We start from the raw sequence: 22,946 nt of genomic DNA, 5'->3' as shown, positions 1-22,946 counted from the left end.
TCCCAGTATCCCTCCCACCCCCATCCCCCCATCCCACCCTGCCTCTGTGGCAAGGCATTCCCCCTTGTTCCCTCTCTCCTATTGGGTGTTGTGGTTTGCAAAAGAGGCAATGGGTGACAATCATGTTTAGTCTATAGTCTACTTTCCGCATGCTTCTCTCATCCTAGGAGGATCCTCCCAACACCTTTATTTGGTGTTCCCTTCTTTATCTGAGTTCCCTTTTGCCCTAGTATGTGTGGTTGGCCTCCAAGTTATGGAGTAAAATTCCTGGTACTAATCTCCGCCATTCTTGGGTGTTAGTTTCCTATTTTGTTACTTTATGTTCCCCAGATGAATGCAATCTTTCTAAGTCTATCCCTTTCCTTTTGAGTCATTTGGCTTAACATGATACTTTCCATGTAGTACCACTAGTATGTAAATTTTGTGACTTCGTCTTTTCTAACAGCTACATAGTACTCCAATGTGTAAATGTACCAAAGTTTCTTTAACCAGTCATCTGTTCTCGGACACTCAGGTTTTTTCCAGAGTCTGGCTATTGTAAAGAGTGCTGCAATAATTCCTATAAGGATACCCATGACATTCTTCAAATAAATGGAGCAAACACTCCTGAAATTTATATGGAACAATAAGCCCCCACGAATAGCTAAAGCAATTCTTGGGAAAAAGAAAATGGGAGGAATCAACCTCCCTAACTTCAAACTTTACTACAAAGCGGTAATAATCAAAACAGCATGGTACTGGAACAAAGGCAGAACTGCAGACCAATGGAACAGAGTTCAATACACTGACATCTCCCCTCAATCATATGATCATCTAATCTTTGATAAAGGTGCAAGAAATGTGAAGTGGAGTAAGGAAAGCCTCTTGAACAAATTGTGCTGGCATCACTGGACGGCTACATGCAAAAAAATGGGCTCAGAACTCTGCCTAACACCATGTACAAATGTAAGATCAAGAAGGATTAAAGACCTCAACATCAGACCAGAAACCATAAGGTACATTGAAGACAAAGTTGGCAAAACCCTCCATGACATTGAGGCTAATGGTATTTTCAAAGATGACACGCCACTGGCTGAGCAAGTGAAAACAGAGATAGATAAATGGGACTATCTTAAACTAAGAAGCTTTTGTACCTCCAAAGAAACAGTGACCAAAATACAAAGACAGTCTACAGAATGGGAAAGAATATTCGCCGAATACACATCTGACAAGGGGTTGACATGAAGGATATACAAAATACTGGTTGAACTCCACAAGAAGAAAACATCCAGCCCCATCAAAAAATGGAGCAATGAAATGAACAGAAAATTTCTCAAAAAAGAAATCCGAATGGCAAAAAAGCACATGAGAAAATACTCTACATCATTAATCATCAGGGAGATGCAGATCAAAACCACAATGAGATACCATCTCACACCTCAGAGACTGGCCCACATTCAAAAGAACAAAAGCAACCCTTGCTGGCGCGGATGTGGCGAGAAAGGGACACTCCTTCACTGTTGGTGGGAATGCCGACTGGTTCAGCCCTTTTGGAAAACAGTATGGACGTTCCTCAAAAAATTAGAAATTGAGCTCCCATTTGACATAGCAATACCACTCCTGGGAATATATCCCAGCGAGGCAAAAATGTGTAGCCGAAGTGACATCTGCACTTGTTTGTTCATTGCAGCACTCTTTACAGTAGCCAGAAACTGGAAGAGACCTGAGTGCCCAAGAACAGATGACTGGTTAAAGAAACTTTGGTACATCTACACAATGGAGTACTATGTAGCTCTTAGAAAAGATGAAGTCATGAACTTTACATACAAGTGGTACAATATGGAAAGTATCATGCTAAGCGAAATGAGTCAGAAAGAGAGGGATAGACATAGAAAGATTGCATTCATCTGGGGAATATAAAATAACAAAATATGAGATTAATACCTAAGAATAGCTGAGATCAACACCAGGAGGATTACTCCATAGCCTAGAGGCCAGCCAGGTATTCTAGGGGAAAGGACAGTTCAGATAGAAAAGGGAACACCAAATGGAGGGTGTTTGGAGGATCCTCCCTGGAGGGGAGATGCAGGTTGAAAGTAGACTGGACTGAACATGTTTGCCACTCAATGCCTCTTTTGCTGATCACAACACCCAAAAGGAGAGAGAGAGAACAAAAGGGAATGCCCTGCCACAGTGGCAGGGGGGGATGGGGGGGATGGGGGGGGATGGGGGGGAGGGATATTATCCTGGTGTTGGAAAATGGGCACTGGTTGAGGAATGGGTATTTGATCATGGTATGACCGAAATCCAAGCACAAAAATTTGTAAATCTACAACTGTACCTCATGGTGTTTCACTAATAATAATAATAATAAAAAGAGTGCTGCAATAAACAGACAATTGCAGATGTCACTTCGATTATACTTTTTGCCTCTCTTGGATATATTCCCAGGAGTGATATTGCTGGATGAAATGGGAGCTCAATTTCTAATTTTTTGAGAATTTTCCATACTCTTTTCCAAAATGGCTGAACCAGTTGGCATTCCCACTAACAGTGAAGGAGTGTCCCTTTCTCACCACATCCACACCAGCACCAGCTGATTTTGTTCTTCTGGATATGAGCCAGTCTGTGAGGTGTGAAGTGATATCTCATTGTGGTTTTGATCTGCATCTCCCTGATGATTAATTATGTGGAGCATTTTCTCATGTGCCTTTTAGCCATTCGGATTTCTTCTTTGTGAAAGTTTCTATTCATTTCATCTCCCTATTTTTTGATGGAGTTGAATGTTTTCTTTTTGTGGAGTTCAACCAGTATTTTGTATATCCTTGAAATTAACCGCTTATCAAATGTGTATTTGGGGAATATCCTTTCCCATTCTGTAGACTGTCCTTGTATTTTGGTCACTGTTTCTTTTGAGGTGCAGAAGTTTCTTAGTTTAAGATAGTCCCATTTGTCTATCTCTGTTGAAAACATAATTTAATTTAATTTATTATGTGCTTTGTGAACTTTATCTTAAAGTTGGCAAACTGTGACGTGTTTTTTATTTTAAGTTATGTAATATTCTTCATTTGGGTTTTTAGGACACTGCGTTTTGCCTTCTGTGGAACATGGTCATTCTGATTATTCACAAGAAACACATTTGGAAGGAGAAACTGTGAAAATTACCTGTGATATAGGCTACAGTCTCCCAAATAATCAGAGGGGAATTACATGTACAGAAAGTGGCTGGTCCACTGAGCCTATATGCATTCTGTACCATAAGTAGAAATCTGTCATCGGCAATCTAGCATTTCTTTCTATTTATAAAGCAGGTGCTAGAAAATATGTACAGTGTAAATCTTGTTATTATTTTCATATTTTTACTATTAATAATACCTCAGTAGAGATAAGAAATCTCATTCTCTTTATTTGTGAGTCTTTTTAGTGATTTATCGATCTTGTTTATGAACTCTTGGTGTCATTGATCTGTCATCGTGTTTTGGGCTTCCATCTAGTTAGAAACTGCTCCAGACTTTAGTTTGAGCTCCTTTTGGGTTTTTTTTTTATGTGTGTGTGTAAAAATATTTAATAGTTAATTAAAAAACAATTTGCTACTGCTACATATACATAGTCATTTATCACTTATCACTTAACTTCCCATTAGTCGTCGATTTGCTCGAGTGGAAGCCAGTAACGTCTCCATTTGTCCCTGTCGCATGCTAGTGTAGCCCAATGGCATCTGTTCACTCTGGGAACATGAAGAGCCTCAAACCAATCATTCATGATCTTGATGAAGAAGTCTGACTATCTGGTAGGTGGGCGGCCACGCGGTCTTTTGACATTCCATGGGATCCAGTCGGTAACAGCTCTAGTCTAGTGGTCGTCTTTAAATCTCATTACGTGGCCAGCCCATCTGATTGTTGACACCTTGGCAAACGAAACAGCGTCCCTGATTCTTGATAGTCGACGGATGTCGGAACTCTGGATTCTTTCTCTCATTTAAGTGAAACGTGATATTCCAAGCATAGCTCTTTCAATTCCTCTTTGGGAGACCCGAATAGCATTCTCATACTGCTTACAAAGGCCCCAGGTCTCTGAGGCATATGTTAATGCAGGAAGAACAGTAGTGGAATCAAAGAGATGTGCCCGGAGCCAGAGGTTCTTCGTCCTCTTAGCTGTTTCTTCGACGTTCTTGAAGGCGTTCCAAGCTGCTCTCTTCCTCCTGCGCAGCTCGGGTGCTAGATCATTTGTCATGTTGACTTCTCGACCTAGGTACACATAGCTGTTGCATTCGGAGATGGTCGTTCCGTTGAGAGCGAATGGGGCATCAGGAACGAGGCTGTCTCTCATAAACATTGTCTTCGTAAGATTCAGCTGTAGTCCTACCTTTCCACACTCACTTGGTATGTTGGCAAGTGGACATGGCTGTCTGAGTTCATCATGTCGACCAAGACCATTCATGGTAACTCACAGTTCCAGAAGGCAGAATCTAAACATTGGACATGGGAGTCTCCCGATGGACGATTCCACAACGAAATAGACCACATCATATTCAATCGATGGTTTTGCCTGACTGATGTCCCAAAATTCCGAACGGGATTGGACCACCGTCTCCTTCGTGCAAAATTCTACTTACAAAGCGGGGAGAAAGGGCTGCAAAGTTTAAAAAGAGAACTCCCAGAACGACCACCAACTGGGAGCTCTTTGGCACTATAGCGGCAACATGGGAAGATGCCATTGTTGACAACATTGACGAGGAATACGATCGACTGGTTCAGCACCTCCATGATTGTGCGAGGAATACCAAGATAGAGATAACCACAAAAAAAGTCTGTCTTCGAAAACTCTTGAGCTTATTCACCAACGTGGTTTTGAGCATGCCTCAGGCAACCGCAAGCTAACGTCCGAGCTCGCAAAGCAGTGCAGAGATGCGATGAAGGAAGACCTCAAATTGAGAAGAGCAGAAGTGTTGGTAGATGCGGCAGAAGCCGGGAAATGTATTCATAACGCCCGCCTGTCCTTCGCCAACTACAAGACCAAGATGACTGCCCTCCAATGTCCTGATGGATTCATCACATCCTCCAGAACGGCAATGGAGAAGATTATCCATGACTTCTACTCAAATCTCTTCCATAGCCATATACATAGTAAAGCATATTAATAAAGCAAATTCTAGTGTAACTATGCTCCACCTTATTTTTTTAAATTTTTATTAGTGAAACACCATGAGGTACAGTTGTAAACTTACAAATTTTTGTGCTTGGATTTCAGTTATACAATGATCGAGTACCCATCCCTCCACCAGTGCCCATTCTCCACCACCCCTAATCCCAGTATCCCTCCCACTCCCCATCCCCCCATCCCACCCTGCCTCTGTGGCAGGACACTCCCTATTGTTCTCTCTCTCCTTTTGCGTGCTGTGGTTTGCAAAAGAGAAATTGATTGGCCATCTGTTTGGTCTATAGTCTACCTTTTAGCATGCATCTCCCATCCTGGGCGGATCTTCTCAGCACCCTTTATTTGGTGCTCCCTTCACTATGTGAGCTGCCTTCAGTCCTAGAGAGTGAGGCTGGCCTTCAAGCCATGGAGTAAATCTCCTTTTGTTGGTCAGTTTCCAAGATCTTAAATTATGATTAAATTATTTCTACGGGCTCTTTCTTTCTTCCTGATGAATGCTAGTAGAGCCAGAGACTTTCCTCTTAATACTGCTTTTTCTCTGTCCCACAAGTTCTGGTCATTTGTGTGTTTATTCTCCTTTGTTTCCAAGAATCTTTGGATTTACACTTTGACTCTCTCTCTAGGTCACTGGTTTTTACTAGTGATTTGTTTAATTTTTATGCTTGGTTTGATTCTCCATTTCTGGGTCTGATTCACTTCTATTTTCAGTTTTTCATTGTCCAAAAAGATAGTTGAAATCATTTCTATCTTCTTAATTTTCTGCAGTTATGTTTTATTGTCCTGTGTGGTATATCTTGGAGAATGTCCTGTGTGCACTGGAGAAGTGTATTCAGCTTTGGGGTAATGAAAATTCCTATTTATATCAACTCCTTCCTCCTCATCCATTTCTTCTCTTCCCAAATGAGTTACAATCTTAATTAGGACCACTTATGAGTGATGAGTTTTTTTGCTTACTTCACCTTTGCCTCTTTTTCTTTGGGGTTGTCACTTTTATTAGGATAAAGTTCAATATGTATCTCTAGGTCTAAGTTCAATCTACTTGGAGTTTGCTGAGATCCATCTATATAAAAAAGTGTTTTATCAATTAAGAAGATTTCAACTATCACTTGAATAAGAATTCATTTTTCTTAATAAGTCACGGTCGTCCTGTTATTCATCTATTGGCTCAAGCGGGCCCAGTAATGTCTCCATGGTGAGACTTGTTATTACTGTGTTTGGCATATTGAATACATCAAAAGTTGCTTGCCAGGCTTTGCTGTGCAGGCGAGATACTCTCGGTAGCTTGCCTGGCTCTCCGAGAAGGGCGGAGGAATCGAACTCAGGTCGACCATGTTGGCCTCTTGCAAGGCAAATGCCCTACCTGCTATGCTATCACTATCTTCCTCAGGTGTAACATCCATTGACCTATGGAGATCATTCTCTCTTCTGTTATAATGTTTTGTTTAAAGACCTCCATTTGCAATAATTTAAGAGTTCTTCAGGCATCAACTTCTTTTCTTTTTCCCCAAACTAATTTTCTTGCATCAATATCTTAAATATAGAAAAATTAAAGTTGACCAATTCTACAGCATTTTTAAAATAGTGTGTCATGTCCTTAGTCTCATTATTTTAATACAAAAAAAAAATCTGGGGACGAAGAAGACCCCCGCAGTGCTGGTTCCTAACATAGAGCTGCGACGGATGGGAAAAGGGACCACAGAAGGCCCTCGGGAACTGCCCTTTGCCCTCTGCCTATCCAATCCAGGTATTGCTGGGCACAGGAGGTCTTCCCAGAGCAGTGAGACTGAGACTATTGGTGCAGAACCCATTCCTAACATAGAGCTGCGGGAGACAGAAAACAAGAACGCAGAAGTCTGGCAGGATCTGGCCTTCTTCGACCGAATCAATAGAGGTATTGCTGGCCATAGGGGCCTTTCCAGGGCCGAGGGACTGAGAAGGCCCGAGCAGGGCCGGTTCCTAACATAACGTTGGGAAGGTTGGCAACCAGAAATGCAGAAGGCCCGCAGGAACCGCCCATTGTCCTCCACCCATTCAATCCAGGTATGGCTTGGCACTGGGGGCCTTTCCAAGGCCATGATACTGAGACTACTGGTGCAGGGTCCATTCCTAACATAGAGAGGTGAGAGACAGGAAACAGGAATGCAGAAGACTGGCGGGAACTGGCCTTCCTCCTCGACGAATTCGATAGAGGTATTGCTGGGCACAGTGGGCCTTTCTAGGGCTGAGGGACTGAGAAGGCCTGAACAGGGCTGGTTCGTAACATAACACTGGAAAAAAATGGGAAAGGGGAACCCAGAAGGCGTGCGAGCACCAACCTTTGTCCTTCGCCTGTCCAATCCAGGTATCGCTGGACACAGGGGGCCATTCCAGAGTAGCGAAACTGAGACTACTGGTGCAGGGCCCATTCCTAACATAGAGCTGCGAAACACAGGAAACGGGAATGCAGAAGGCCGATGGGAACTGCCCTTTCCCCTCCGCCAATTCAATACAGGTATCACTGGGCACTGGGGGTCTTTCCAGGGCCATGAGACTGAGACTACTGGTGCAGGGCCGGTTCCTAACAAAGAGCTGTGAGAGACAGTAAACGGGACCTCAGAGGGCTACAGAAACCGCCCTCTGCCCTCTGCCCACGCAATCCAGGTATTGCCTAGCACTGGGGTCTTTCCAGGGCGCACCCAGAGTTGTTCTCCTCCTCTTACCCCATAAGAACCAGAAGTTAGTCTCTTATGTGGAACATTCACTGCAGCACTTTAATCAACAGAAACACATTAAACCAATAACTCATTACGCACATCTCAATTAATAGTACTCCAAAAACACAATAGTAACAGTGAGCGTGAAGGTGTAAACGACACAGGTCAACAATGGCAAAGCAATGCAGAAGCTTACTTAGTGGAGAGACTAGCTCAGATGACCCCAACAGTAATGAAGTGCTAGGCAACCTCTCTGACAGGATTTAAAAGGGAGTTTCTGATGATGCATATGGAGCTAAAAGACGCAATGGAACAAAGCACCAATAAAATGCAGGAGAATTTTAAAGTAGAAATGGGAAAAATGCAATCAAAACTACAAATGGAACTGACAGATGTGAAAAACCAGGTAAATGAATTGAAAAACTCTATGGAAGGCCTCATGAGCAGAGTAATAGCTGCTAAGAATAAATAAGTGAGCTTAAAGATCAACTGCAGAGACACTCCAGAAAAGAGCAGAAAATGGAAAAGAGACTCACAGTCAGAGAACAGATGTCAAGAGAAGATAGGGATGAAGCCAAAAGGAATAACATAAGAATTATTGGAGTCCCAGAGGGACAAGAAAAAAACCCTGATGAAGAAGAATCTGTCAAAGACATCATTGCTACAATATTCCCAGAGCTAAAGAAGATATACAACCACATTCAGGAGGCCAGAAGGGTTCCAGCTAGAAGAAACCCCCCAAAAAAGTACCCCAAGACACATCTTATGAAAATGAGGAAAACTTTAGACAGAGAAAAAATTCTGAAATCAACAGAATTAAAGAAAAAATTGCCTATAAACGTGCATCCTTAAGGCCTAAAGCTGACTTGTCTGATGAAAACTTCACGGCTGGAAAACAGTGGTGGGATATAGGGAACAAACTCAAAAAAATAAATGCATCACCAAAAATACTTTACCCAATTAGACTTATTCATATCAGAAGGAACGACACACAGTATCAGAGACAAACAACAGGTCAGAGACTTCATAGACTCAAAACTATGGTTACAAGAACAACTAAATGGGCTAATTTAAGACAAAACAAGCCCCACAGATATACCAAATTTTTGCAAAAAGATGAGACAAAATCATATAACAATAATCTCTTTGAACATCAATGGTATAAACGCATCAATTAAAAGACACAGAGTGGCCGGATGGATCAGAAAATTGAACCCAACATTCTGCTGCCTGCAAGAAACACATCTGAACAGTCAGAGCAAACAGACTTAGAGTCAAAGGCAGGAAAACAATTCTACAGGCAAACAATGCCAATAAAAAAGCTGGGGTGGCCATTCGGTATCAGACGACATTGATTTCAAACTGAAGAAGGTCACAAGAGACTTGAAGTTCATTTTGTGTTGATCAAGGGATCTTTACAGCAGGAAGAACTTACACTCATAGGTATATATGCACCCAGTGAGGGACCAGCAAAGTGGTTAAAGCAACTAAACAGAGACTTGAAGGAAGACATTGATAGCAGCACAATACAAGTGAGAGAAAATGCAGAGAGCATGATGAAATGTACAGAGGATGGCTGGTCCCCCCCTTCCAGCTGCATCCATACCAGTAAAAGGGACCTCAATTTTTATGTTCCTTTTTAAACTGATATATATCAATTACACATAGTTCATATCAACTGTTTCCTTCTTTTTACAATGGGCTGATTTAATTGCTAGAGTTTCTATGTGTGAATATACACATTTTTTATAAGCACACAACAAAATGTGTCAGGTAAGCATTGAGGATTGTAGCTAGTCTTTTTTGAAGGTTTGGTGAACTTAATAGTGAGCCTATCAAAACCTGAAATATTGTTCTTCAGGGACATCTTAAATCGCTCTTTCAATGTACTTTTGTATGATTGGTCTGCCAGGTATTTCCTTTGCTCTCTCATTTTTACCTCTTCCTAAATAATTTTTGGGAGACTGCAGGGTTCTAAGATTGCATTCTTTTCTTCAAGGTTCTCCAGCTTAGTGGCATAGAGTTTTTCCACAGTAACCTCTTATGATGTTTCACATTTACTTTTTTGTCTCCCTTTTAAAACATGTTCACAATTATACATAGAATTTGAGGGATTTTTTTATGAAGCTGACATTACATATTCCTTATATAAGTAAACACAATATAAGTGCAAACTGGGATATATAATAGCATACAGTGAAACAATCGGATCAAATACATTCATCAGAATGGACAATGACTTTAACGTATATTCATTAGTGAGTCATTATATCAGCATTAATTATCTTAACAATAGTTCTACAAAGCTTACTTTAACTTACTGCTTCTATAATGGGGGAGAGCATGCTGATGTACCTCCATTTAGGAGAAAAGTTGTAAGTCTTTACATTTTTGCGTTTTTAAATAAACTGTCAGTAAAATATCAGCCCATCTTTCAGTTTCAGTTATTTCTGTTATACAATGTATTTTTGGTTTAGAAACTATTAAGTATTACTTAGAAACTAGTGGCCCGGGGAGAGAGTACAGCATACAGCACTTGCCTTGCACCCAGCTGACTCATCCCATATGATTGCCTAAGCCTGCCAGGAGTGATTCCTGGGGGCAGGGCCAGGAGTAAGCCCTGAGCACTGTTAGGTGTGGCCTCAAAATCAAAAATCAAAACCAGAAACTTATGTGTATACTTGTTCGTATTGAACATTTATACGAGAGATCTATGTTATTTACAATTTCTGTTTTCAGCAGAGCAAAATTCATGCAGTTTTTGCTCCCCCAAACTAAAAATTATGCCTTAAAAGTTAAGATACATAACTTTTTATGGTACATAACTTTGCAATTATATATATAACACAATTTGTATTTTAAGTATTGCAGCCTAGACACACTCTGGAAATATGACTAATACTAGAAAGTTTTACTGAATTTATAATTAGTGGAGACAGAAAAATCTCTAGATACGACCAAATAAATACTGTTTTAAGGTGTTTCCTTGTACAATACCTTGATGCTTATTATTATTTTCTGAAAATAGTTTCTCAATTTATTTTGTGTTTTCTCAAATATACTCAGTGATTATATTATCTTGATACTTAAGTGAAAATAATAAAATATACATTTCAATGTTTTTATTTTATTTCTTTTTCTTACATTATATGCTGACAATGAATAGTAATTAAAGAAATTATGAAAAATTTGCCCCACACAGTATTTAGTTAGAGCAAATTGTTATCAATTAACCAATACAATACATTTATTATAAAGAGAAAATGCCTTTAGCGCTTATACTAGAATAAACATATATACTAGCTTAGCTAGTATACTTCTACAAGTAATCTGTATAATAGTATAATTAATTAATAAAAATTTATTATACAAAAATAATTATATTGATAACTATACTAGTATAATAATACTTACTTTACTAGATTTTATTATATTTATAATAATAATATTTCATAATTCATAATAATCATACTTATTTTCCTAAGGTTGCAGCGTTAGTACAGCGGGTAGGGCATATGCCTTGCAAATGGCCAACCTTTGTTCAATTCCTCCGACCCTCTTGGAGAGCCCAGCTAGGTATCAAGAGTATCTCACCCGTACGGCAAAGCCTTGCAAGCTGCCCGTGACGTATTCAATATGCCAGGCACAGTAACAACAAGTCTCACAATGGAAACGTTACTGGGCCCGCTTGAGCAAATCAATAAACAACGGGGGGACAGTGCTACCGTGGTACTAGTTTTTACTTTCTAAGAATTAATCTGTCAGGATATCTAGCAAATTATATCTAACATAGAGATGAATACAAAATATTTATCAATAATTTACTGATGCACATATAGTATTTAACAAAATATTTGACAAGAATACCTTTATTAAAATCACTGTAGTCCAGTAAAAATGAAAAATGACATTTTTCCATTTATATTTTTTTCACTACTTATAAATAATAAGACTATATATATTCAACTTGGTAAGTACGAAAGAATACATTTCCATTAGCAAAATATTTGAGAAAACAAAATAAGTTTTGTTTTGAAAACTCATATATTAAAAAGTAGAGTTTCATAAAATGACAATTTAATTGCATTATTGAAAATTAAACTTCTCATTTAATTGAAACATTTTATTCTTGCATATATTTCACAACTATTATGATTTGGAATCATAATTCAAAAAGTGTTATATTTATAATCTCCTACAGAATAAAATGTACTACAGAATAAAATGTATCTATAATGATTCATGTTTTTAATTTGCATGCTTATATACATAAATATAATTAAATTGGTAAATGTGCTTCAATTTTTCAAGGCAGTTAAAAAAAAAACCTGTCTTTTCCATCTTGTGTAACATTCAAGGCAATGGTTTATCACTTTTGTTTTCAGATTTTTTATTTTGATACTCTAAAATCACATGCTAAACAACTCACTATTACCACTTTGGAGTAAGAGTTGCTCAACTAAATTGCCTCTAAACAACATTAGAATGAAATACCTAACTCTATCAAGCTTTAGAATTCTGTTATAGACCAACATTTGAGAATGCCAGAACACAGAGTCGTGGCAAACGGTTTAAGGTCAATGACCATCTGGAGTATGACTGTAACCCTGGATTTGAAAACAAACATGGAAACACCTCAGGGACCATAGTATGTGGTGACGGTGGCTGGTCTGATACACCAACATGTTTTGGTAAGTTCCATTTTTCAGCTGTTCTTTCTGAGAATATCAAATGAGCACATTCCTCGAGTTATTTGCAAGGAATGCTTATTTAAAAGTATTATCTTCTGATTTGATATAAACTAAAAAGAGAGTGTTTTAAGACCAAGAGATAAATAATCAAATCACAACAAATGGCTGCTTCCTGGAGAGGGCCATGTAAAGATTAAAGAATGTGATTAAAGAATGATTATGTTTGTCACCGAAGTGCAAGTTTTCATGTTGTTTAAAACATCATGCTTTATTAAATTTTGACTTCTTTCAACTTCCTCAGTTATTTTACAACAAAGTTGTGGCTTGCATCTCCCCACTAAAAATTAATGTATAAAAAAAGTTGTGATATAGATGCACACATATAGGGTTCCGAAAAGAATTCAGCAAGATAGACCATATCCACATGATAACCAAGCTCACTGAGATTTCTCGGGAGTTCAAGATGCCACTCTGTTTAATGGTCATTGATATAAAGAAGGCCTTTGATTCTGTTGAGACGGATGTAGTCATTGAAGCCCTAGCCAAACAGGGTGTTCAAACTGAATACATCAGGATCCACCATGAGCTATATTACAGATTCACTACCAGGATCTCACCGTGCTACAAGGAAGTGATCATCCATTTCAAGAGAGGAGTTTGGCAGGGTGATACCATTTCACAGAAACTCTTCAGTGCCAGTCATTTGCAACGACTAGAATGGTAAGGAATGGGAGTGAAGAAAGATGGTTGGCAACTATACCACCTCTGCTTTGCTAATGACATTGTGTGAAAAACAGCAAATATTAGCCAAGTGGCACAAATGCTGGCCGACTTCAACCGTGAGTTTGGAAAGGTTGAAGGTAGACCACATCTAAACTTCACAGAGACAATGTTTAAGAGAAATGGTCTCGTTCCGCACGTTCCATTCGCTCTCAACGGAATGACATCTCCAAATGCGACAGTTATGTATACCTAGGGCAAGAAGTCAACATGATGAATGACCTGGCAGCTGATTTGCATAGGAGGAAGAGAGCAGCTTGGAATGCCTTCAAGAACATCGAAGAAATAGCTAAGAGGACAAAGAACATACAACTCCGGGAACATCTCTTGATTCCACTGTTCTTCCTGCATTAACATATGCCTCAGATACCTGGGCCCTACGAAAACAGGATTAGAACGCTATTTGGGTCTCCCAAAGAGGAATCAAAAGAGCTATGCTTGGAGTATCATGCTTCACTCAAATGAGAGAAAGAATCCAGAGTTTCGGATTCTTTGTCAACAGTCAAGAATCAGGGACACTGTCTCATTTTCCAAGGCATCGAAAATCAGATGGGTTGGACACATAATGAGATTTGGAGTTGACCGCTGGAATAGAGCCGTTACTGACTGGATTCCATGGGACGTCAAAAGATCAAGTGGCCGCCACCTATGAGATGGTCTGATTTCTTCAACAAGACCCTGAAAGATCGGTTTGAGGCTCTTTTTGTTCCTAGAATGAGCAGATGCCATTGGGCTACACTAGTAGTGACAGGGAAGAATGGAGACTTTACTGGCACCTGCTTGAGCAAATCGATGAGTAATGGGATGTCAAGTGATCAAAAGAGATCAAGTATTAGATGCACAATGGATACTATGCAGTCACAAGAAAGATGATATCATATAGTTCACTGCAAATTGGAACTGGAAGGTATCATGTTAAGCAATATAAGTCAGAGGGAGAAGGACAAATACTAGGAGATCTTATTCATCTATAGTATATAGAAAGACAAAACAAGGGCATAGGCAATATTAAACAATGACAAACCCTTGGTCTTGAGTTACAACATTCCAATTACAGAGCATTAGGAAAAGATTGGAGAAATGCAGAGGTGAACTTGAAGTGAACTAGAGGCAGACAGTCTTGAGCACTTTGCTGGTGTGAAGGTGAAAAAGTCCTGCACATCAAACCATAAATGCTAACATTATTATAAACATGCAGCTTACTCTATAGTTAAATAATACTTAACGATATGGAAGAATTTGATGAACAAAGGCTAAACAGAAAACAAAGAGAAAATGTCCCTAAGGCGACACTTGTAGTGGGCAAAGGAATGTTTAGTAGTCCTTGGAAGGTATAAATGGCTGGGATAAAATAGGTTGAGGGCTGAGGAGACACATCAGAAGACATATTCGAGTTCTGTTCTGGCATTTTTTTACTATCAAGTATTAAAGTCAAAGTTAAGGAATCATATGACTGATTTTAAACAATCAGGTAAATAGAAATACAATTTTTAGGTGGTTCTGGCTTGAGAGAGAGGAATGTGAAATGGTTTCACTGGGGAGGAATGTAAAATGTTTTCACTGGGGCACAGTTTGACTGAGTTAAATGTGAAAAATATAAATTAGATATGTAAGATACAGAGCTGAGTATATGGAGCTAATTAGAAACATACATTTATCATCTACGTGTAAATCATGACATCACAGTGGAAATTTATACACGATTTAAGGAGAGGATCTCTTGAGACTGAACTCTATGAAGCATTTCAATGTTTTACGTCTGATAGACTAAGAACAGAAGGCAAAACACCCCAAAAATTGGACCTCAGAATTGAGTGAAGTAACTGTAGTATTCAAAGTTCTTACAATAAAATGTTGGCGAATAGGGAATTCTAATAGAGTAATTATTAGTGAAACCAATGCAATGGGGTTCTAAATCCAATTTCATTACTAAGCATGTTTTGTAGAGCAGCAATGAAGACTAGTTGAAGATCATTCATTGTTCCTTTTCTGTAAAATGTTTAAAATTTATTAACGTTCTCATACTTCAAAAGATTATTTTGGCTATTAGGTATTGCTATAATATTTTTGAGACAGTCTGATTCTGATGTTAGGCAAAAGAAATTTATCTAATTAATTATTATAGTAGTTGGACTGGTGCTTTTTCTAATTCAGTCAATAAAACCAGTTAGAATATAGCAAATATGTAGTGCATTTGACCAAAAGTAAACAACTGAAGCAATTTTGGTGAAACAGGGAGGACAGAATGTTCATAGAATCCCGTGAAGAAAAATAATCAGTAAGAGATGGAAGCCAAGAGAGTCTAAAAGAGTTTTAAAAGCACCGCTGTAGCATCAACAAAAAAAATGCATGAAACTAAACCAAACAGCATCACACAGAGTTTTTGAGAGGAAATACGTTCACCAGCTAGCACAGCTATCAATTTGGGAAGATATGACTCTGAGGAATGCAGAATAGATTCCCTATATAGAGGAAAGGGTGCAGAGACTGGAAAGGAAAGTGAACCTGCCATCCTTTCCTGTAATGAAAGCTACGATCTTAGGCAAAGATGCTAAATTCAAGGTTTTGCAAAATTTTAGCTATAATTTAACAGTCTCTGAGTTGAAAACAGACCCAGATCTGGTTAATCCTAACACTGGTGAGGTAGGACACTTCCCCTGATATCCAACCCACAAGCACGGTTTCAACCTCAACTCTCAGTATATGAGTTCCCTGATGTAGGTTTGCTGATATAGACTTGACACAATGGACAGGTTTACAGTGAGGACTCAGTACAAAGATTTTTAAAGTGAATGAAGCTTTGTATCTGTACTTGCTAAGTCAAAGAGTCTTGGGAATTGTACCCAAAGAAACCGAGATGAGGTCATATGTGCTTGAAGAAGCTATCCCCAGGTTAAAATGTAAACATGCCCTACTATCTACTAAGATTAGCTTGGAATATGTGACCAATATTCTGTCACTTCCCAATATTACTACATTGGAAGTCAGATCTAGCAACTGTGATCCCTGACCAAGTAGATTTTGGTGCTATAGCAACTATAAGACATTGGTGACCATAAATTCCCTGTTGTCATTTAGGTGCACACAATTCAAAGAAGTAGACACTGATTAGATACTGCAAACATTTAACAAATTATCTCAAGGTAATCCATGGCTGCCAGAAACCACTAGAATTATAGGAATCAGCTAAATATTGTGAATGAAGCACTGGGTTTATTCTCGGGAGAGTTAAAAGTGTGCCCTCCACACTTAACTGCCATGAAATGCCTTTCCAATAAAGCCAGCCACACAGAAAATAAAATGGGCCAATCAGGAGTAAGGACACTGAAAAATAATTTAAAATTTCCCCAAGAACAAATGCCCAGGTCCTGATGAACACTAATATGTTCTACCAAAAGTTCAGATAGGTCTCACTATCTGTACTCGTGAAGCATGTCCAAACTATTAAAGAAACAGCAATCCTTCCTAAAATCTTATGAACTTAATATTACCCAATACCAAAGCAAACAGAGATATTACTGAAAAAAATTCCAGATTGATATCTCTGACCAACTTTGACGCAAAATCCTCCACAAAAATCTTAGTGAGCTAAGTTTAACAATATATCATCATGATCTAGTGGAATTCATTCTAAGAATGCAAGGATGGTTCAGTACATGGAAATCAATTAATGTAATAAATCCAAAAATAAAGATAAAATCATATGAGTTTCTAAGATATTTGACCTAAATAAAGGTAATGTATTTTGACAGACGTGAGTGTGGAAAGGTAGGACTACAGCTGAATCTTACGAAGACAATGTTTATGAGAAACAGCCTCGTTCCTTACGCCCCATTCGCTGTCAATGGAACGACCATCTCCGAATGCAACAGCTATGTGTACCTAGGTTGAGAAGTCAACATGACAAATGACCTGGCACCCGAGCTGCGCAGGAGGAAGAGAGCAGCTTGGAATGCCTTCAAGAACGTCGAAGAAATAGCTAAGAGGACGAAGAATCTCCGGCTTCGGGGACATCTCTTTGATTCCACTGTTCTTCCTGCATTAACATATGCCTCAGAGACCTGGGCCCTACGCAAACAAGATGAGAACGCTATTCAGGTCTTCCAAAGAAGAATAGAAAGAGCTATGCTTGGAATATCACGTTTCACTCAAATGAGAGAAAAAATCCGGAGTTCCAACATCCGTCGACGATCAAGAATCAGGGATGCTGTCTCATTTGCCAAGGTGTCAAAAATCAGATGGGCTGGTCAGGCAATGAGATTTAAAGATGACCACTGGACTAGAGCTGTTACCGACTGGATTCCACGGGATGTCAAAAGACTGCGTGGCCGCCCACCTACCAGATGGTCAGACTTCTTCATCAAGATCATGAACGATCGGTTTGAGGCTCTTCATGTTCCCAGAGCGAACAGATGCCATTGGGCTACACTAGCACATGACAGGGACAAACGGAGACGTTACTGGCGCCCGCTCGAGCAAATCAACAACTAACGGGAAGTTAAGTGATTAAGTGATAAGTGATTTTGACAGACAACGTATGTATACACACATATGATATTGCTGACATACATTCTTAAAAAAGTATTCAGATGCAAGAAGCATTTTCTAAATCAATTCATGTAGCACTGTACTGTCATCTGATTGTCAATCGATTTGCTTGAGCAGGGACCAGTAACGTCACCATTGTGAGACTTGTTGTTACTGTTTTTGGCATATCAAATACACCACGGGGAGCTTGCCAGGCTCTTCCGTGTGGGCGGTATATTCTCGGTAGCTTGCCGGCCTCTCAGAGAGGGACTGAGGAATCGAACTTAGGTCGGCCGCATGCAAGGCATAGAACAGTTTGAAGTTGAGGAAGGTGTTGTCTCCCATATTTTTCCCAAGGATTGCTTTAGGTATTTGTGGAGACTTATTGTTCCTTATGAATTTCAGGAGTATTTTGTGTATTTCTTTGAAAAATGTCATGGGTATCCCATAAGGACCACATGGAATCTGTAAAAAGCTTTGGGGAGTATTGCCTTTTTGACAATGTTAATTCTCCCAATCCATGAACAGCGGGTGTGTTTCCATTTCCTCCTGTTCTCATATTTCTTGAAGTAGAGTTCTGTAGTTTTCTTTGTATAGGTCATTTACCTCCATAGTTTAGCTGATTCTAAGGTGCTTCATTTTCTGCGTCACAATTGTGAACAGGATTGTTTTTTATTATCACTTTCTTCTCTTTCATTATTTGTATATAGGAGAAACATGAACTTTTGGGTATTGATTTTGTAACCTGCCACTCTATTATACTTACCTATTGTTTCTAGGAGCTTTTGGCAGAGACTTTAGGGTTTTCTAAGTACAGTATTATGTCATCTGCAAATAGTGAGAGTTTGACTTCTTCCTTTCCTACCCGGATGTCCTCAATATCTTTTCTCTTGCCTAAATGCTGTGGCAAGTACTTCTAGTACTCTATTGAATAGTAGTGACAAGAGTGGGCAACCTTGTCAGGTACCTGATCTTAGTGAGAAAGCCTGTGGTTTCTCCCCCTTAAGAATAATACTTGCTGTGTCCTTTTGGTAGATGGCTTTGACTCCATTGAGTACATATAGTGTATTTGACTATATTGAAGTTCCTTCAACTGCCATTTTGTTGAGACTTTTTATCATGAACGGGTGCTGGATCTTGTCAATGGATAAAATTCATGTATCGACATATATTTAGGCTTTCAATAACACCTTCCCATGTTCTAGTTATAAATGTGATTCCAATCATTTGATGTAATTAAGTCAAGTCTGATGCCAATTCATTATATTATAATAAAAGTTTAAGGGCTGGAGCGATAGCACAGCGGGTAGGGCGTTCGCCTTACAAGCGGCCAACATGGCCGACCCGAGTTCGATTCCTCCGCCCCTCTCGGAGAGCCTGGCAAGCTACCGAGAGTATTTGATATGCCAGACACAGTAACAACCAAGTCTCCAATGGAGACGTTACTGGGCCCGCTCGAGCAAATCGACGATCAACGGGAGGGCCTTTACCTTCTCTTTACCTATAATAAAAGTTTATTAAGAAATATTGAATTGACCTGTATCTATGATCTCAAATATAAATGTGCACCATTATGTTTTGCTTTAAAAATTCACTTCATAAGTCTGTATCCTTTTTTCTTTCAGAAATAAGTATTTAAACTTACCAATTTTGAGGCTGGAGTGATAGCACAGTGGGTAGCATGCCTTGCATGTGGCTGACCTGGTTTCGATTCCTTCCTCCCTCTCGAGAGTGTAGCAAACTACAGAGAGTATCGCATCCACACGGCAGAGCTGGCAAGCTCCCCGTGGAGTATTTGATATGCCGACTACAGTAACAAGTCTCACAATGGAGACATTACTGGTGCCCGCTTCAGCAAATCGATAAACAACAGGAAGGAGGACAGTGCTATAGTGTTACAGTGCTAAAATTTTAAATTATGCCATGCACATAGTTCCAAAGAAGAAAGTATTTTAACTCAGGAGAAAAGGTTATGTACATGGACATCTAGAAAGATAGGAATTAAAAGCCCAGGACTTGCATGTTGCCAAACTTTTTTCAATCACTGGCAAAAACTAACCACATCAGAATAACCATATTATGCTATTTTTATTTGCTATATTTCAAGTTGCTATGCTCTTTGGTATAGATACTAAATTTTTATACAATAAATAATTTTTTAATCTTTGATTAAAAAAAGGGCCTCCCGTTGATCATCGATTTGCTCGAGCGGGCTCAGTAACGTCTCCATTGGAGACTTTGTTGTTACTGTGTTTGGCATATCGAATACGTCACGGGGAGCTTGCCAGGCTCTGCCGTGATTAATGATATCAAATATATACTTTTAGATCCTAAAGAAAAATGTGGACTTCCTCCAGCCATTGACAATGGAGACATAACCACAATGCCTTTAAAAGAATATGCTCCAGGATCATTAGTTAAGTACCAATGTCAGTCCTACTACAAACGATGGGGCAATAGTACCATAATATGTAATAAAGGAAAGTGGACAATACCAACAGAATGTTTAGGTAAGTATTTACATTTTCTCTTGCGTCCTGAAAAAAAATTAATGTGAAGTTCTTTGTTTCAATAAAATTTTCATGAATTAAAAAACTAGTGCTCTGTTGAATGTTTGGTGATTATTATTATAGAAGAATATAAAATGTTCTTAGTTAAGTAATAAAGGCAAAGAAAGTTTCTTTAATGAAAACTCTTATTAAGATGGGCCAGCTTGATAGCATAGCGGGTAGGGGGTTTGCCTTGCATGCAACCACCCAGGGTTCAATTCCTCCATCTCTTTCAGAGAGCCTGGCAGGCTATAGAGAGTATTCCGCCAACATGGCAAAGCCTGGCAAACAACCCTGACGTAGTCGATATGCCCCAAACAGGAACAACTAGTCTCACAATGGAAACATTACTGGTGCCCGCTCGAGCAAATCGATGAACAATGGGAGGACAGTGCTACAGGACAGTTCTTATTAAGATATTTGACATATATCTTTAATTCATTTTATTTTAACAAATTAAACTAGTACCATTTTACTTGATTCACAATTTAAATAATTTCAATACATACAATGTATTTTGCATTGTGTAAAAGTGTAAAATGTTTGATATTTAATTCTTGAGTCAGTGAAGACTGTATTTGATAGTCTGAAGTTAAGTGGAAATTTCTTGTATACTCTTAATGTCTTATATTTTTGCCTTCAGATCCTTGTGTAATATCAAAAGACATCATGGATAAATATAATATACAAATACAAGAGAGAAGAGGAAAAGAGATTTATTTTCAATGGGGAGAAACTGTTAAATTTGTAAAATTGTAAAAGTGGGTATCAAAAACAGACTGAACAGAAATCATTTTGAGCAACCCGTATGAATGGAAACCTGACATATCCAAAGTATGAATAAAAAATATTTGAAATCTTATCTAAGCAGTCATAAACTTAAAATATGTACAATTATTTAGACTTTTCTTCATTAATCCATTCTTCTTAACTTTACTTTCAAGTGTAACCTAACACAATTTACTCAGAAGTCAGAATTTATGTAACCTACTATGTTGATGCAATTATAGTCTCACGATAATGATCACGACCATCCTGTTATTCATGCATTGCCTCGAGCAGGTCCCAGTAAAGTCTCCTTTGTCCTAGCCCTGAGATTTTTCAAAAAGTGCCATATTTAAGGTCTTTCAGAGTTAGGAGAATGAGACCCACCATTGTTACTGGTATTTGGCATATTGGGTACACCATGGGGAGTTTGCCAGACTCTGCCATGTGGGCAGGTTACATTCGGTAGCCTGCCAGTTTGTCCATAGTAGGAATGGGATAATAAGATGTCATAATAAGATGTTGCGCGGCCGCAAATGCAGTCGCGCGGTTCTGGGAGCTGTGTGATATAGTCTCTGAGTCTTGGCCGCTGATGGGATTACACGGCCCCAGGGTGCCAGTTGGTGGGTGTGACCCCTGCCTACTGGAATTTGGAGGATCTGGGTGGAAGATGCTCAGCCCTGATCTGAGTAGGCTTCGAGATCTCAGCCCCGGGACCCTCATGCCTTTTGTTCCTCTGCTGGTACCTTCATGAGTGGGGAGAGTGGTCTCAGCATGTTGGTGGCTGGTTCTGGAGGTCTTCGGCTGCCGGAACCCTGGTCAAGGCAGGGAGGGAAACTCAACCCACTCCCCTCCAAGGGACCCTGGCGAGGACAGCCAGGCGTGGGGGCAGGAGACTCATTATAGTCTCAGAGATCCATAAATCACATTACAAATGTGCCACATTAAAATTTTGTGAAACGTGGGCCTGAGGTGATAGAGGTTAGGGTGCTTGACTTGCATGCACCACATATGGTCCTTGAACTTGCTAAGAGTGATCCCTGAATGCAAAGCATGTGTAAAACCTGAGTACTTCTAGGTAGGACACAAAAATAAATCAATAAAAGTGAAACGAAATGTGCAGTTTGCAGTCATGTAATACCAATGTTTAAAAAATTGATGTATAACCTTTACTACCTGTTTTTAATTCATGATTTTCCTAGCGTTATAAAGCCATTTTTCTATAAACTCTAAGAATTTGAGACTCTCTAATTAAGTAGAATTATAGATCTATGTCTGTCTTTGTCTTTGATATATCAATGCATGAACATGTAAAACCCAACTTAAACCATAACTCTTGGTTTGATCCGCAGCATCCTATAAGGTTTTCTGTGCTTGCCGAACATTATACCTGAGCCCATAACCTGGTGTGGATAAATAGGAAGCTAAATCATATCAATGTTAGCAATAAGAAGTAGCTCTCATGTATTTCTGGATCTGGACTCAGGGATCACTTTTAACCAGGTGCAGGAGACCTTATGCAGTGCCAGCAATAAAACTTGCATGTAAGGTATATGCAAAGTAAGCACCTTACCCATTTTCCTATCTGTCCAATCCCTTATTTTTTTCTTTCTTTAAAATAGTATTATCAATTTTATTTCAAAGTTCTAGAATAGAAATTAAACATGTGTCCATTATTTGACTTGAAGTTCATGTTGAAGTATTTGGAAGAAATTTTAAATTTTAAGCATTTGTAGTTATCAACCATTTTTTAAATTTCTTCAACTATTGAGTAATAGACCTCAATGACTTATTCTTAACCAAAC

The 22,946-nt window shown here is 39.1% G+C and overlaps 1 long non-coding RNA gene across 1 annotated transcript; it reads left to right on the top strand.

Moving 5' to 3' along the window:
• Positions 1 to 7,053: 7,053 nt before the first annotated feature.
• On the top strand, positions 7,054 to 21,090 carry LOC130019983 (uncharacterized). Its single transcript, XR_008791945.1, has 5 exons — positions 7,054 to 7,326; positions 7,478 to 7,627; positions 12,344 to 12,520; positions 20,155 to 20,337; positions 21,020 to 21,090. It is a non-coding gene; the product is annotated as an uncharacterized LOC130019983 (long non-coding RNA).
• Positions 21,091 to 22,946: the final 1,856 nt, after the last annotated feature.

Source organism: Sorex fumeus, unplaced genomic scaffold (genome assembly GCF_029834395.1).
Source record: "Sorex fumeus unplaced genomic scaffold, SorFum_2.1 ptg000010l, whole genome shotgun sequence".
Lineage (NCBI taxonomy): Eukaryota > Metazoa > Chordata > Mammalia > Eulipotyphla > Soricidae > Sorex > Sorex fumeus.
This window is presented reverse-complemented; position numbering and strand designations above follow the sequence as displayed.